General features: G+C 42.7%; 1 protein-coding gene across 1 annotated transcript in view; it reads left to right on the top strand.

The window, feature by feature from the left end:
• The first annotated feature begins 7,889 nt into the window (after positions 1-7,889).
• Positions 7,890-14,843, top strand: part of NCOA3 (nuclear receptor coactivator 3) — a 656,351-nt gene continuing 649,397 nt past the window's right edge. The window contains exon 1 of the mRNA XM_053716954.1: positions 7,890-8,247. The gene's annotated coding sequence lies outside the window, so the exon portion shown is untranslated. The remainder of the gene's footprint in view (positions 8,248-14,843) is intronic.

The following is a 14,843-nucleotide window of genomic DNA, read 5'->3' as shown; positions in this document are numbered from 1 at the left end:
ACTAGGGCTGTGGCTTCCACATGGGCCTTCAAGAACGAGGCTTCTGTTGATCAGATATGTAAGGCAGCGACTTGGTCTTCACTGCACACTTTTGCCAAATTTTACAAATTTGATACTTTTGCTTCTTCTGAGGCTATTTTTGGGAGAAAGGTTTTGCAAGCCGTGGTGCCTTCCATCTAGGTGACCTGATTTGCTCCCTCCCATCATCCGTGTCCTAAAGCTTTGGTATTGGTTCCCACAAGTAAGGATGACGCCGTGGACCGGACACACCTATGTTGGAGAAAACAGAATTTATGCTTACCTGATAAATTACTTTCTCCAACGGTGTGTCCGGTCCACGGCCCGCCCTGGTTTTTTAATCAGGTCTGATGAATTATTTTCTCTAACTACAGTCACCACGGTATCATATGATTTCTCCTATGCATATTCTTCCTTTACGTCGGTCGAATGACTGGTGAAGGCGGAGCCTAGGAGGGATCATGTGACCAGCTTTGCTGGGCTCTTTGCCATTTCCTGTTGGGGAAGAGAATATCCCACAAGTAAGGATGACGCCGTGGACCGGACACACCGTTGGAGAAAGTAATTTATCAGGTAAGCATAAATTCTGTTTTCTTGGTGTCTTTCTCATCATTTTTCTTGGCATTCTTTTAGAATTCCGAGAATTTTACAGTTTCTTCAGGATGGTTTAGATAAAGGTTTATCCGCAAGTTCTTTGAAAGGACAAATCTCTGCTCTTTCTGTTCTTTTTCACAGAAAGATTGCTAATCTTCCTGATATTCATTGTTTTGTACAAGCTTTGGTTCGTATAAAACCTGTCATTAAGTCAATTTCTCCTCCTTGGAGTTTGAATTTGGTTCTGGGGGCTCTTCAAGCTCCTCCTTTTGAACCCATGCATTCATTGGACATTAAATTACTTTCTTGGAAAGTTTTGTTCCTTTTGGCGATCTCTTCTGCCAGAAGAGTCTCTGAATTATCTGCTCTTTCTTGTGAGTCTCCTTTTCTGATTTTTCATCAGGATAAGGCGGTGTTGCAAACTTCTTTTGAATTTTTACCTAAGGTTGTGAATTCCAACAACATTGGTAGAGAAATTGTGGTTCCCTCATTATGTCCTAATCCTAAGAATTCTAAGGAAAAATCGTTGCATTCTTTGGATGTTGTTAGAGCTTTGAAATATTATGTTGAAGCTACTAAGTCTTTCCGAAAGACTTCTAGTCTATTTGTTATCTTTTCCGGTTCTAGAAAAGGCCAGAAAGCTTCTGCCGTTTCTTTGGCATCTTGGTTGAAATCTTTAATTCATCATGCCTATGTCGAGTCGGGTAAAACTCCGCCTCAAAGGATTACAGCTCATTCTACTAGGTCAGTTTCTACTTCCTGGGCGTTTAAGAATGAAGCTTCGGTTGATCAGATTTGCAAAGCAGCAACTTGGTCCTCTTTGCATACTTTTACTAAATTATACCATTTTGATGTATTTTCTTCTTCTGAAGCAGTTTTTGGTAGAAAGGTACTTCAGGCAGCGGTTTCAGTTTGAATCTTCTGTTTGTTTTTCATTAAACTTTATTTTGGGTGTGGATTATTTTCAGCAGGAATTGGCTGTCTTTATTTTATCCCTCCCTCTCTAGTGACTCTTGCGTGGAAAGATCCACATCTTGGGTAGTCATTATCCCATACGTCACTAGCTCATGGACTCTTGCTAATTACATGAAAGAAAACATAATTTATGTAAGAACTTACCTGATAAATTCATTTCTTTCATATTAGCAAGAGTCCATGAGGCCCGCCGTTTTTTTTGTGGTGGTTATGATTTTTTTTGTATAAAGCACAATTATTCCAATTCCTTATTTTATATGCTTTCGCACTTTTTTCTTATCACCCCACTTCTTGGCTATTCGTTAAACTGATTTGTGGGTGTGGTGAGTGGTGTATTTGTAGGCATTTTGAGGTTTGGGAAACTTTGCCAAACCTCAAAATGTATATCCCATACGTCACTAGCTCATGGACTCTTGCTTATATGAAAGAAATTAATTTATCAGGTAAGTTCTTACATAAATTATGTTTTTTATTTTCTTCAAGCAAGAGTTTTTTATTTTAAATGGTACCAGTGTGTACTATTTTCCCTCAGGCAGCAGATGGATGAAGACTTCTGCCTGGAGGGTGATGATCTTAGCAGTTGTCACTAAGATCCAGAGCAGTTCCCACAGAATGGCTGAGGAGTACTTAAGAAACTTCAGTGTGAGGAACGTTTTTCATGCTATTAGCAGTGAGGTATGTTCAGTCATTTTTTTCTGGAGAGACTGTGGTATTTCATTATTGGCTGACAGTATCCCCATGAGGGAAAGGGTAAGCAGTAATCCTAAAAAATATAGAGTGGTATTACTGAGCTTGCATATATGGGCTAAGAAAAAAATGGTTGACACTGAGGCTTGAATGTTAGTGGGCAAACGTTTACATAACTGGGAGTGCTGATAACATTTTTATGTGAGACGTTTTTCATGCTTATTGAGAGGGTCCACATGGCTTTCTTTTTGGGTTTATGAACCCACATGGCTAGTTGTTAGTCCGCTCTGGTGCGGTTCATTTGGACTGAGAGACATCGAGTGAGATGGGCGGGGCCTATTTTCGCGCCTCAATTGCGCAGTTTTTATCAGGCAAGCAGCAAGCTCCAACTCCGGTGGGCCTTTGTGAGCTGTATTGGGCCAAATCAAAGGTTTAACCCGGTTTTGCAGACCCCTGAGGGCAGGTAGGTGCCACAGCAGGGCTGTGGCGAGGTGCAGGGGGAGTTTTTTATTGATATAAACGTTTTCTAATTATCCGTTTTTACTGGTAAGGGTTAAGTGTTGCTTTCCTTGTGGGGCAAACTTAGCTGCATAGTTAGGATACTTCTATTATAAAATTGGAACGATTTTATTATTTTAAAGAAGTTTTGGAAAAATTGTATGCTTTTTTTCTCTTAAAGGCGCAGTACCGTTTTTTTTTCAGATTGTTATTTTTTCACTAAATAAAGTGTTTTCAAGCCTGTTTGTGGTCATTACTAGCCTGTTTAACATGTCTGTTTAACATGTCTGACATTGAGGAAAGCCAATGTTCCATGTGTTTAGAAGCCATTGTGGAACCCCCACTTAAAAAGGGCCTTAAATATTTTAGCTGATAAAAGTATGTCACAGGGTGATTCTCAGTCAGAATAGAATCAGGTTATGCCATTTAATTCTGCCCAAGTGTCACAACCTTTAACGCCCGCACAAGCGACGCCAAGTACTAGAGCGTCTAATTCTTTCACCCTGCAAGATATGGCAGCAGTTATGTCTACTACCCTCAGTGGTTTTATCTAAACTGCCTGGTTTGCAGGGGAAGCGCAGTAGGTCCGGTGTGAGAGTAAACGCTGAGCCCTCTGACGCTTTATTAGCCATCTCCGATGTACCCTCACAATGTTCTGAGTTGGGGGTGAGGGATTTTCTGTCTCAGGGAGAGCTTTCTGATTCAGGAAAGATGTTCCCTCAAACAGACTCAGATATGACTGCTTTTAAGTTTAAGCTAGAACATCTCCGCTTGTTGCTCAGGGAGGTTTTAGCGACTCTGGATGATTGTGACCCTATTGTAATTCCACCAGAGAAATTGTGTAAAATGGATAGATATCTAGAAGTTCCTACTTACACTGTTTGTCCGGTCCCTAAGAGTTTTCGGACATTGTTACTAAGGAGTGGGATAGACAAGGTATTCCGTTCTCTCCCCCTCCTACTTTTAAGAAAATGTTTCCCATATCTGACACCATTCGGGATTCGTGGCAGATGGTCCCTAAGGTGGAGGGAGCTATTTCTACTCTGTATAAGCGTACAACTATACCTATTGAGGACAGTTGTGCTTTCAAAGATCCTATGGATAAAAAATTAGTGGGTCTTCTAAAGAAAATATTTATTCATCAGGGTTTTCTTCTGCAACCTATAGCGTGCATTGTTCCTGTAACTACTGCAGTTGCTTTTTGGTTCGAGGCTCTTTAGGTTGAGACCCCATTAGATGATATTCTGGATAGAATTAGGGCTCTCAAGCTAGCTAATTCTTTCATTCCATATGCCGCTTTTCAACTGGCTAAATTAGCGGCAAAGAATTCAGGTTTTTCCATTTTAGCACGTAGAGCGTTATGGCTTAAGTCCTGGTCTGCTGATGTGTCATCAAAATCTAAGCTTTTAGCCATCCCTTTCAAGGGTAAGACCCTATTCGGGCCTGAACTGAAAGAGATAATTTCCGACATCACTGGAGGAAAAGGCCACGCCTTACTCAGTTTAAGACAAATAAGATGAGGACCAAACAAAATAATTTTCGTTCCTTTCGAAACTTCAAAGGTGGTCCCCCTACCCTCCTCCCCTGCCGCAAAGCAGGAGGGGAATTTTGCTCAATCCAAGTCAGTCTGGAAACCTAACCAGACCTGGAATAAGGGTAAACAAGCCAAGAAGCCCGTTGCTGCCTCCAAGATAGCATGAAGGGGCAGCCCCCGATCCGGGACCGGATCTAGTAGGGGACAGACTTTCTCTCTTTGCTCAGGCTTGGGCAAGAGATGTTCAGGACTCCTGGGCTTTAGAAATCGTGACCCAGGGGTATCTTCTAGACTTCAAAGATTCTCCTCCAAGAGGGAGATATCATCTTTCACGGTTGTCTGTAAACCAGACAAAAAAAGAGGCGTTCTTACGCTGTGTAGAAGACCTATATACTATGGGTGTAATCTGCCCAGTTCCAAAAGCAGAACAGGGGCAAGGGTTTTACTCCAATCTTTTTGTGGTTCCCAAAAAAGAGGGAACCTTCAGACCGATTTTTAGATCTCAAGATCCTAAACAAATTTCTCAGAGTCCCATCCTTCAAGATGGAGACCATTCTGACTATTTTACCAATGATCCAGGAGGGTCAATATATGACCACCGTGGATTTGAAGGATGCGTATCTTCACATTCCTATCCACAAAGATCACCCATTCCTCAGGTTTGCCTTCCTGGACAAGCATTACCAGTTTGTGGCTCTTCCCTTCAGGTTGGCCACAGCTCCCAGAATTTTCACACAAATGCTAGGGTCCCTTTTGGCGGATCTAAGGCCGCAGGGCATAGCAGTGGCGCCTTATCTGGACGATATCTTAAATTCAGGCGTCAACTTACCAACTAGCCAAATCTCACACGGACATCGTGTTGGCTTTTCTAAGATCTCACGGGTGAAAGGTGAACATAAAAAAAGAGTTCACTTACCCCTCTCACAAGAGTTCCTTTCCTGGGAACTCTGATAGATTCGGTAAACATGAAAATTTTTCTGACGGAGGTCAGAAAAACAAATATCTTAACCACCTGCTGAGCTCTTCATTCCATACCTCGGCCGTCAGTGGCTCAGTGTATGGAGGTAATTGGACTAATGGTAGCGGCAATGGACATAGTTCCGTTTGCTCGCTTGCATCTCAGACCACTGCAACTATGCATGCTCAGACCACTGCAACTATGCATGCTCAGACAGTGGAATGGGGATTATGCAAATTTATCTCCTCAGATAAATATGGATCAAGAGACCAGAGACTCTCTTCTTTGGTGGTTGTCACAGGATCATCTGTCCCAGGGAACGTGTTTCCGCAGGCCAGCAGGGGTCATAGTGATGACTGACGCCAGCCTATTGGGCTGGGGTGCAGTCTGGAATTCCCTGAAAGCACAGGGTGTGTGGACTCAGGAGCAGGCTCTCCTTCCAATAAATATTCTAGAACTGAGAGCGATATTCAACGCGGTTCAGGCGTGGCCTCAGCTGGCTTCGGCCAGATTCATAAAATTCCAGTCGGACAATATCATGACTGTAGCATATATCAATCATCAGGGGGGAACAAAGAATTCTCTAGCAATGATAGAGGTTTCCAAAATAATTCGATGGGCAGAGACTCACTTTTGCCATCTATCAGCAATCTATATCCCAGGAGTGGAGAACTGTGAAGCGGATTTTCTAAGTCGTCAGACTTTTCATCCGGGGGAGTGGGAGCTTCATCCGGAGGTGTTTGCACAATTGATTCATCAATGGGGCACACCAGAATTGGATCTGATGGCATCTCGTCAGAACGCCAAACTTCCTTGTTACGGGTCCAGATCAACGGATCCCCAAGCAGTACTGATAGATGCTCTAGCAGTACCTTGGTCGTTCAACCTGGCTTATGTGTTTCCACCATTTCTTCTCCTTCCTCGTCTGATTGCCAGAATCAAACAGGAGAGGGCTTCTGTGATTTTGACAGCACCTGCGTAGCCACGCAGGACTTGGTATGCAGACCTGGTGGAAATGTCATCTCTACCACCGTGGACACTGCCACTGAGACAGGACCTTCTCATTCAAGGTGCGTTCCAGCATCCAAATCTAGTTTCCCTGCGGCTGATTTTATTTAAGCTGGGATTCTCTGAGTCGGTCATAGATACCTTGATTCAGGCTCGAAAGCCTGTGACTAGGAAAATTTACCATAAGATATGGCGTAAATATTTTTATTGGTGGGAATCCAAAGGCTACTCATGGAGTAAGATCAGGATTCCTAGGATTTTGTACTTTCTCCAAGAAGGATTGGAGAAAGGGTTATCAGCTAGTTCCTTAAAGGGACAGATATCTGCTTTGTCAATTTTACTGCACAAGCGTCTGTCAGATGTTCCAGACATTCAGTCGTTTTGTCAGGCTTTGGTTAGAATAAAGCCTGTGTTTAAACCTGTTGCTCCGCCATATAATTTGAATTTAGTTCTAAATGTTCAAGGGGTTCCGTTTGAACCTATGCATTCCATAGATATTAAGCTTCTATCTTGTAAAGTTCTGTTTTTAGTTGCTATCTCTTCGGCTCGAAGAGTTTCTTAACTAATGCGACTCGCCTTATCTTGTTTTCCATTCTGATAAGGTGGTTTTGCGTACCAAACCTGGATTCCATCCTAAGGTTTTTACTAATAAGAATATTAATCAGGAAATTGTTGTTCCTTCCCTGTGTCCTAATCCTTCCTCTAAGAAGGAGCGTCTGTTGCACAACTTGGATGTGGTTCGTGCTTTGAAGTTTTACTTGCAAGCGACCAAAGATTTCTGTCAAACATCTTCTCTGTTTGTTGTCTATTCTGGAAAACGTAGAGGTCAAAAAGCTACGGCTACCTCACTCTTTCTTTTTGGCTGGACAGCAGCCTCCTGAAAGAATTACAGCTCACTCTACTAGAGCGGTGGCTTCTACATGGGCTTTTGAAAATGATGCTTCTGTTGAACAGATTTGTAAGGCTGCGACTTGGTCTTCATTTCATACCTTTTCCAAATTTTACAATTATTTGATACTTTTTCTTCTTTGGAGGCTATTTTTGGGAGAAAAGTTCTTCAAGCAGTGGTGCCTTCTGTTTAGGCATCTGTCTTGTCCCTCCCGTTCATCAGTGTCCTGTAGCTTTGGTATTGTATCCCACAAGTAAAGGATGAATCCGTGGACTCGTATCTTATAGAAGAAATGTAAATTTATGCTTACCTGATAAATTGATTTCTTCTATGATACGACGAGTCCATGGCCCACCCTGTCAATTTAAGACGGATTATATTTTTTTGATTTAAACTTCAGTCACCTCTGCACCTTTTAGTTTCTCCTTTTTCTTCCTATACCTTCGGTCGAATGACTGGGGGGTGGAGTCGAGGGAGGAGCTATATAGACAGCTCTGCTGTGGTGCTCTTTGCCACTTCCTGTTAGCAGGAGGATAATATCCCACACGTAAAGGATGAATCCGTGGACTCATCGTATCATAGAAGAAATCAATTTATCAGGTAAGCATAAATTTACTTTTTCTTTGGAAGAAAATTAGTCTAAAACTATTACTGAAATAATTAGGAACATGTCTCATAGAAATAATAGTGACAACGTTGTTATATGCCTAGTTAATACTGAATATCTGCGTCCTGTACTCCTTAGTAGTAAGCTTTAATATGTAATGCAGACACCTTTTATTGGCGCTACAGGGGTTTTGTAGTGCAGCAGAATGTTTTTGTTAACCTTGTTAAAGCTAAAACAAGGTAGGCTAATATGCTAATTATCAAGCCCTTAAAGGTCACCTCTTATTTCATTGCATTTTTTAATTTTATTTTTTTTTACAGCTAGACAGCACTGGTTCATGCTTGCCCTATAGATAACATTGCACTCACTCCCATGGAGTTACCTAGAAGTCAGCACTGATTGGCTAAAAAGCAAGTCTGTCAAAAGAACTGAAATAAGCAGGCAGTCTACAGAGACTTAGATACAATGTAATCACAGAGGTAAACATATTAATATAAATGTGTTGGTTATACAAAACTGGGGAACGGTTAATAAAGGGATTAACTATCTTTTTAACAATTTAAATTCTGGAGTAGACTGTCCTTCCTTTTTTTTTTCTTTTACAAGATATGACGAGTCCACGGATTTCATCCTTACTTATGGGATATCGCCTCCTGGTCAGCAGGAGGAGGCAAAGAGCTCCACAGCAGAGCTGCATAAATAGCTCCTCCCTTCCCCCCCAACCCAGTCATTCTCTTTGCCTGTGTTAGTGATAGGAGTGAGGTGAGGTGTTAGTTTGGATTCTTCAATCAAGAGTTTTTTTATTTTAAATGGTGCCGAGGGTACTATATTTCTACAGAGAAGCATCTGGAAATAGCCTGTCAGTTTATGGGAACTAGTGGATTTTTAGTTTCACACCTCCCACACCTGTGCTGCTTCTCTGTGTGCAGTCATAGAATACGGACTAAGACCCTTCTACCTTACAGGACCTCAGGAGGAAGAGTGGACCTTGTGACACTAAGATTTTCATGCTGTTCCTCAGCATGGAGCTAAGTGCAGTCCTTTGTTCTTTGGGGCGCTGCAACATATCTCAGAACCGACTGTACTCTGCCTTTTTATTCTGTGAGGGTCTCGGCTAAGGGCTTCCCTTTGTAGCATGTGTGGGCTGTCTTTTTATTCTAAATGGGATCCCAACATGTTAAACTTTTCCCAACTCATCTGGCAGGAGCAAATAGACTTAGATGCGCTGGGAGCTGCGTTAGACACAATTGCTGAAGCAACGGGAGAGTCACTTGTTATGTTAAGTGCGTAGTTCACTACATGTCCTATGCTTACAGGGGGACCTTGTGAATATAAGGCTGACGCTGGGAGTAGTACCGGAGTTGGAGGGAGATAAATTAACTCTATCTGGCTCTGGTATATGGCGGTACTCAGTTGTTTTTCCTGGGGTATGTTGTGTACGCCCACGAAGGGCGGGGCTAATTTTCACGCCTTAAGCCGCGCAGTTAGTTTACTGAGACGGACAGCTTTCCTTATGGCTCCGCTTGTGATAGTATAGACAAGCCATCTTAGGCACGCCGTTTTAGAGGAGAATTCTTGGTCAGTGGAGTCAGGTAGGAGCTGCAGCAAGGTAATCGTTAAATTTGTGTATCTGTGGAAAATTTGGGATAAAAATTATACTTAAAGGGTATTTTGGTATTTTTGTTTAAGTCAAACGCTAAGCTAAAGCTGGGACAGTTTGTTTCTTAACGATACAGTGCACACATTTTTATAATCTATATGTTTAGCATCTTATTATTAAAGACACAATCAAGTTAACTTTTCATTTCTGTTAACATGGTTGATCTTGAACACACTACATGTCCTATGTGTTTAGATGCCATTGTGGAACCCCCGGTTACGCTTTGTCCCTCATGTATTGAGAGGGCTTTACAGTGTAAAGAACAAATTTTCTTTAATAAAGATATATCTAATGAATGTCCTCAGACTGATGAAATTCAGGGTATGCCGCATCCTTCTCCCCAAGCGTCACAGCCTTTAATGCCCGCACAGGTGACGCCATGTTCTTCATCGGCGTCTGCTTCATTTACTCTGCAGGATATGGCTGCAGTTATGTCATCCACTCTTACAGAAGTTTTATCTAAGTTGCCAGTGTTACAAGGTAAACGCAGCAGGACAGAGGCCCACGTGGTCCCTGCAACTTCTGATGCTTTAATGGCTATCTCCGATGTACCTTCCCAGTTCTCTGAATTGGGGGGTAGGGAGGCCCTGTCTGAGGGGGAACTGTCTGACTCAGGAAGTTCATTACCCCAGACAGATTCGGACTTCATGTCCTTTAGATTTAAACTTGAACACCTCCGCCTTTTGCTATGAGAGGTTTTGGTGACTCTGGACGACTGTGACTCTATTGTGGTCCCACCAGAGAAATTGAGTAAGATGGACAAATACTTAGAGGTCCCTTCTTATTCCGATGTGTTTCCATTCCCTAAGAGAATTTCGGAAATTATTACAAGGGAATGGGAGAGACCGGGTATCCCGTTCTCCCCTTCCCCTATTTTTAGGAAAATGTATCCTATAGCTGACACCGTTCGGGACTCTTGGCAGACGGTCCCTAAGGTGGAGGGAGCTATATCTACCTTGGCTAAGCGTACGACTATCCCTATTGAGAACAGTTGTGCTTTCAAGGACCCTATGGATAAAAAGTTGAAAGGTCTTTTAAAAAAGCTATATATTCATCAAGGGTTTCTGTTTCAACCAACAGCCTGCATTGTAACAGTCACAACTGCGGCTGCCTTTTGGTTTGATGTTCTAGAAGTGTCCCTTAAGATTGAGACTCCTTTAGAAGAGATAATGGATAGAATTAAGGGCCTTAAGCTGGCTAATTCCTTTATTACGGATGCAGCCTTTCAAATCGCCAAATTGGCGGCTAAGAATGCAGGATTTTGCATTTTAGCGCGCAGAGCCTTATGGTTAAAATCTTGGTCTGCGGATGTGTCCTCTAAATCAAAGCTCTCGGCGATTCCTTTCAAGGGTAAGACCCTGTTCGGGCCTGACTTAAAGGAGATCATTTCTGACATTATGGGAGGTAAGGGTCATCTCCTCCCTCAGGACAAAACAGCTAAACAAAGTTCCTTTCGAAACTTCAAGGGAACCCCCTCTTCCGTTAAACAGGAAGGGAATTATTCTCAAGCCAAAGCCACTTGGAAACCTAACTAGGGATGGAGTAAGGGTAAACAACCCAAGAAGCCTGCCGCTGCTACCAAAACAGCATGAAGTGGCGGCCCCCGATCCTGGACCGGATCTAGTAGGGGGCAGACTTTCTCTCTTTCTCCAAGCTTGGATGAGAGATGTTCAGGATCCCTGGACACTAGAAATTTTGTCTCAAGGGTATCAGTTGGAGGTAAAAAATTCCTTCCCAAGGGGAAGATTTCTTCTTTCACGATTGTCTGTAGATAAAAAGAGAGGCGTTCTCACGTTGTGTAAAAGACCTCTCCACTATGGGAGTAATTTGTCCCGTCCCAAAATTGGAACAGGGGCAGGGGTTTTACTCAAACCTTTTCGTGGTTCCCAAAAAAGAGGGAGCGTTCTGACCCATTTTAGACCTCAAGAGTCTAAACAAGTTTCTCAGAGTTCCATCCTTCAAGATGGAGACTATTCTGACAATTCTTCCATTGATCCAGGAGGGTCAATATATGACTACCGTGGATTTAAAGGATGCATATCTTCATATTCCTATCCACAAAGATCATCACCAGTTCCTAAGGTTTGCCTTCCTGGACAAACATTTTCAGTTCGTGGCTCTTCCTTTCGGGCTGGCCACGGCACCGAGGATCTTCACGAAGGTTCTAGCGTCTCTGCTGGCAGTTCTCAGGCCACGGGGCATTGCAGTGGCACCTTATCTGGACGATATTCTGATTCAGGCGTCTTATCAACTGACAAAGTCTCATACCGACATGGTTCTGTCCTTTCTAAGGACTCACGGGTGGAAGGTGAATCTAGAAAAGAGTTCACTTATTCCACAGACAAGGGTTCCTTTCCTGGGAACTCTAATAGACTCTCTATCCATGAAAATCTTCTTGACGGAAGTCAGAAATTTAAAGATTCTGAATACATGCCGAGCCTTTCAGTCCAATCCTCGGCCATCAGTGGCTCAGTGCATGGAGGTAATTGGATTGATGGTCATCATTCGGTTTGCTCGTTTTCATCTCAGGCCTTTACAACTGAGCATGCTCAGACAGTGGAATGGAGATTATGCAAATTTGTCTCCTCAGATAAATCTGGATCAGGAGACAAGAGACTCTCTAATTTGGTGGTTTTTGCTGGATCATCTGTCCCAAGGGACGTGCTTCCGCAGACTTTCATGGGTGATAGTGACAAGGGACGCCAGTATAATATGATGGGGTGCAGTCTTGAATTCCCTGAAGGCTCAGGGTGTGTGGACTCGGTCGGAGTCTCTAATTCCAATTAATATTCTGGAATTGAGAGCAATATTCAATACGCTTCAGGCTTGGCCTCAGTTGGCTTCGGCCAAATTCATCCGATTTCAGTCGGACAACATCACGACTGTGGTTTACATCAATCGTCAGGGAGGAACAAGGAGTATCTTAGCGATAACAGAAGTATCCAAGATAATTCGGTGGGCGGAGGCTCACTCTTGTTATCTGTCGGCAATCTACATCCCAGGAGTGGACAACTGGGAGGCGGATTTTTTGAGCAGACAGACATTTCATCCGGGGGAATGGGAACTCCATCCGGAGGTCTTTGCCACCCTGATTCTCAGGTGGGGCAGACCGGGATTGGATCCGATGGCGTCTAGTCAGAATGCCAAGCTCCCGAGATACGGATCCAGGTCCAGGGATCCTCAGGCCAAACTGATAGATGCCTTGGCAGTGCCTTGGTCATTCAACCTAGCTTATGTGTTTCCACCGTTTGCTCTCCTTCCCCGGGAAATTGCATGGATCAAACAGGAGAGGGCTTCAGTGATTCTAATCTCTCCTGCGTGGCCTCACAGGACTTGGTATGCCGATCTGGTGGACATGTCCTCTCTGCCGTCGTGGAAGCTTCCATTGAGGCAGGACCTTCTCATTCAGGGACCCTTCCATCATCCGAATCTAATTTCTCTGCAGCTGACTGCTTGGAGATTGAACGCTTGATTTTATCTAAGCGGGGGTTCTCTGATGCGGTCATTGATACCTTGATTCCGGCACGCAAGCCTGTTACTAGAAACATTTACCATAAGATATGGTGTAAATATCTTTATTGGTGCAAATCCAAAGGCTACTCATGGAGTAAGGTTAGGATTCCCAAGATTTTATCTTTTCTCCAATAAGGATTGGAGAAAGGGTTGTCAGCAAGTTCCTTAAAGGGACAGATTTCTGCTTTGTCTATTTTGTTACACAAGCATCTGGCAGATGTTCAATCTTTTTGTCAGGCCCTGACTTGATTCCGGCCTGTGTTTAGACCAATTGCTCCTCCTTCGAGTTTGAATTTAGTTCTTAATGTTCTTCAAGAGGTTCTGTTTGAACCTATGCATTCCATAGATATTAAGTTATCTTGGAAAGTTTTATTTTTGGTTGCTATTTCTTCTGCTCGCAGAGTTTCTGAGCTTTCAGCATTACAATGTGATTCTCCTTATCTTATTTTCCATTCTGATAAGGTGGTGGTATGTACCAAACCTGGTTTTCTTCCTAAGTTTGTTTCTAACAAGAATATTAATCAGGAAATTGTTGTTCCTTCCTTGTGTCCTAATCCCTCCTCTAAGAAGGAGTGTCTATTACATAATTTGGACGTAGTACGTGCCTTTAAGTTCTACTTGCAGGCGACTAAGGATTTTCGTCAAACATCTTCATTTTTTGTTGTTTTTGCTGGGAAACGTAGGGGTCAGAAAGCTACGGCTACCTCTTTCTTTTTGGCTGAAGAGTATCATTTGTGTTGCATATGAGACTGCTGGACAGCAGCCTCCAGAACGAATTACGGCTCATTCTACTAGGGCTGTGGCTTCCTCATGGGCATTTAAAAATGATGCTTCTGTTGAACAGATTTGCAAGGCTGCAACTTGGTCGTCTCTTCACACTTTTTCCAAATTTGATACTTTTGCCTCGTCTGAGGCTGTTTTTGGGAAAAAGGTTCTTCAAGCAGTGGTGCCTTCTGTTTAGGTTCCTGTCTTGTCCCTCCCTTTCATCCGTGTCCTATAGCTTTCGTATTGTATCCCATAAGTAAGGCTGAAATCCGTGGACTCGTCATATCTTGTAAAAAATAAGGAAATTTACGCTTACCTGATAAATGTATTTCTCTTGTTAAGTGTATCCAGTCCACGGATCATCCATTACTTATGGGATATTCTCCTTCCCAACAGGAAGTTGCAAGAGGATCACCCACAGCAGAGCTGCTATATAGCTCCTCCCCTCACTGCCATATCCAGTCATTCTCTTGCAACTCTCAACTAAGATGGAGGTCGTAAGAGGACTGTGGTGTTTTATACTTAGTTTATTTCTTCAATCAAAAGTTTGTTATTTTTAAATGGTACCGGAGTGTACTGTTTATCTCAGGCAGTATTTGGAAGAAGAATCTGCCTGCGTTTTCTATGATCTTAGCAGAAGTAACTAAGATCCTTTGCTGTTCTCACATATTCTGAGGAGTGAGGTAACTTCAGAGGGGGAATAGCGTGCAGGTTTTCCTGCAATAAGGTATGTGCAGTTAAAATATTTTTCTAGGGATGGAATTTGCTAGAAAATGCTGCTGATACCGAAGTAATGTAAGTAAAGCCTTAAATGCAGTGATGGTGACTGGTATCAGGCTTATTAATAGAGATACATACTCTTATAAAAGTGTATTTTAAAACGTTTGCTGGCATGTTTAATCGTTTTTTATATATGTTTGGTGATAAAACTTATTGGGGCCTAGTTTTTTCCACATGGCTGGCTTGAATTTTGCCTAGAAACAGTTCCTGGAGGCTTTCCACTGTTGTAATATGAGTGGGAGGGGCCTATTTTGGCGTTTTTTTGCACAGCAAAAATTACAGACACAGACATCCAGCTTCTTCCTGCATGTTCCAGGACTTCTCTAAAGGGCTCAAAAGGCTTCAAAAGTTGTATTG

This window comes from Bombina bombina, chromosome 1 (assembly GCF_027579735.1).
Source record: "Bombina bombina isolate aBomBom1 chromosome 1, aBomBom1.pri, whole genome shotgun sequence".
NCBI lineage: Eukaryota > Metazoa > Chordata > Amphibia > Anura > Bombinatoridae > Bombina > Bombina bombina.
Note: the sequence above shows the minus strand (reverse complement) of the source record. Positions and strands in the feature narration are given on the sequence as shown.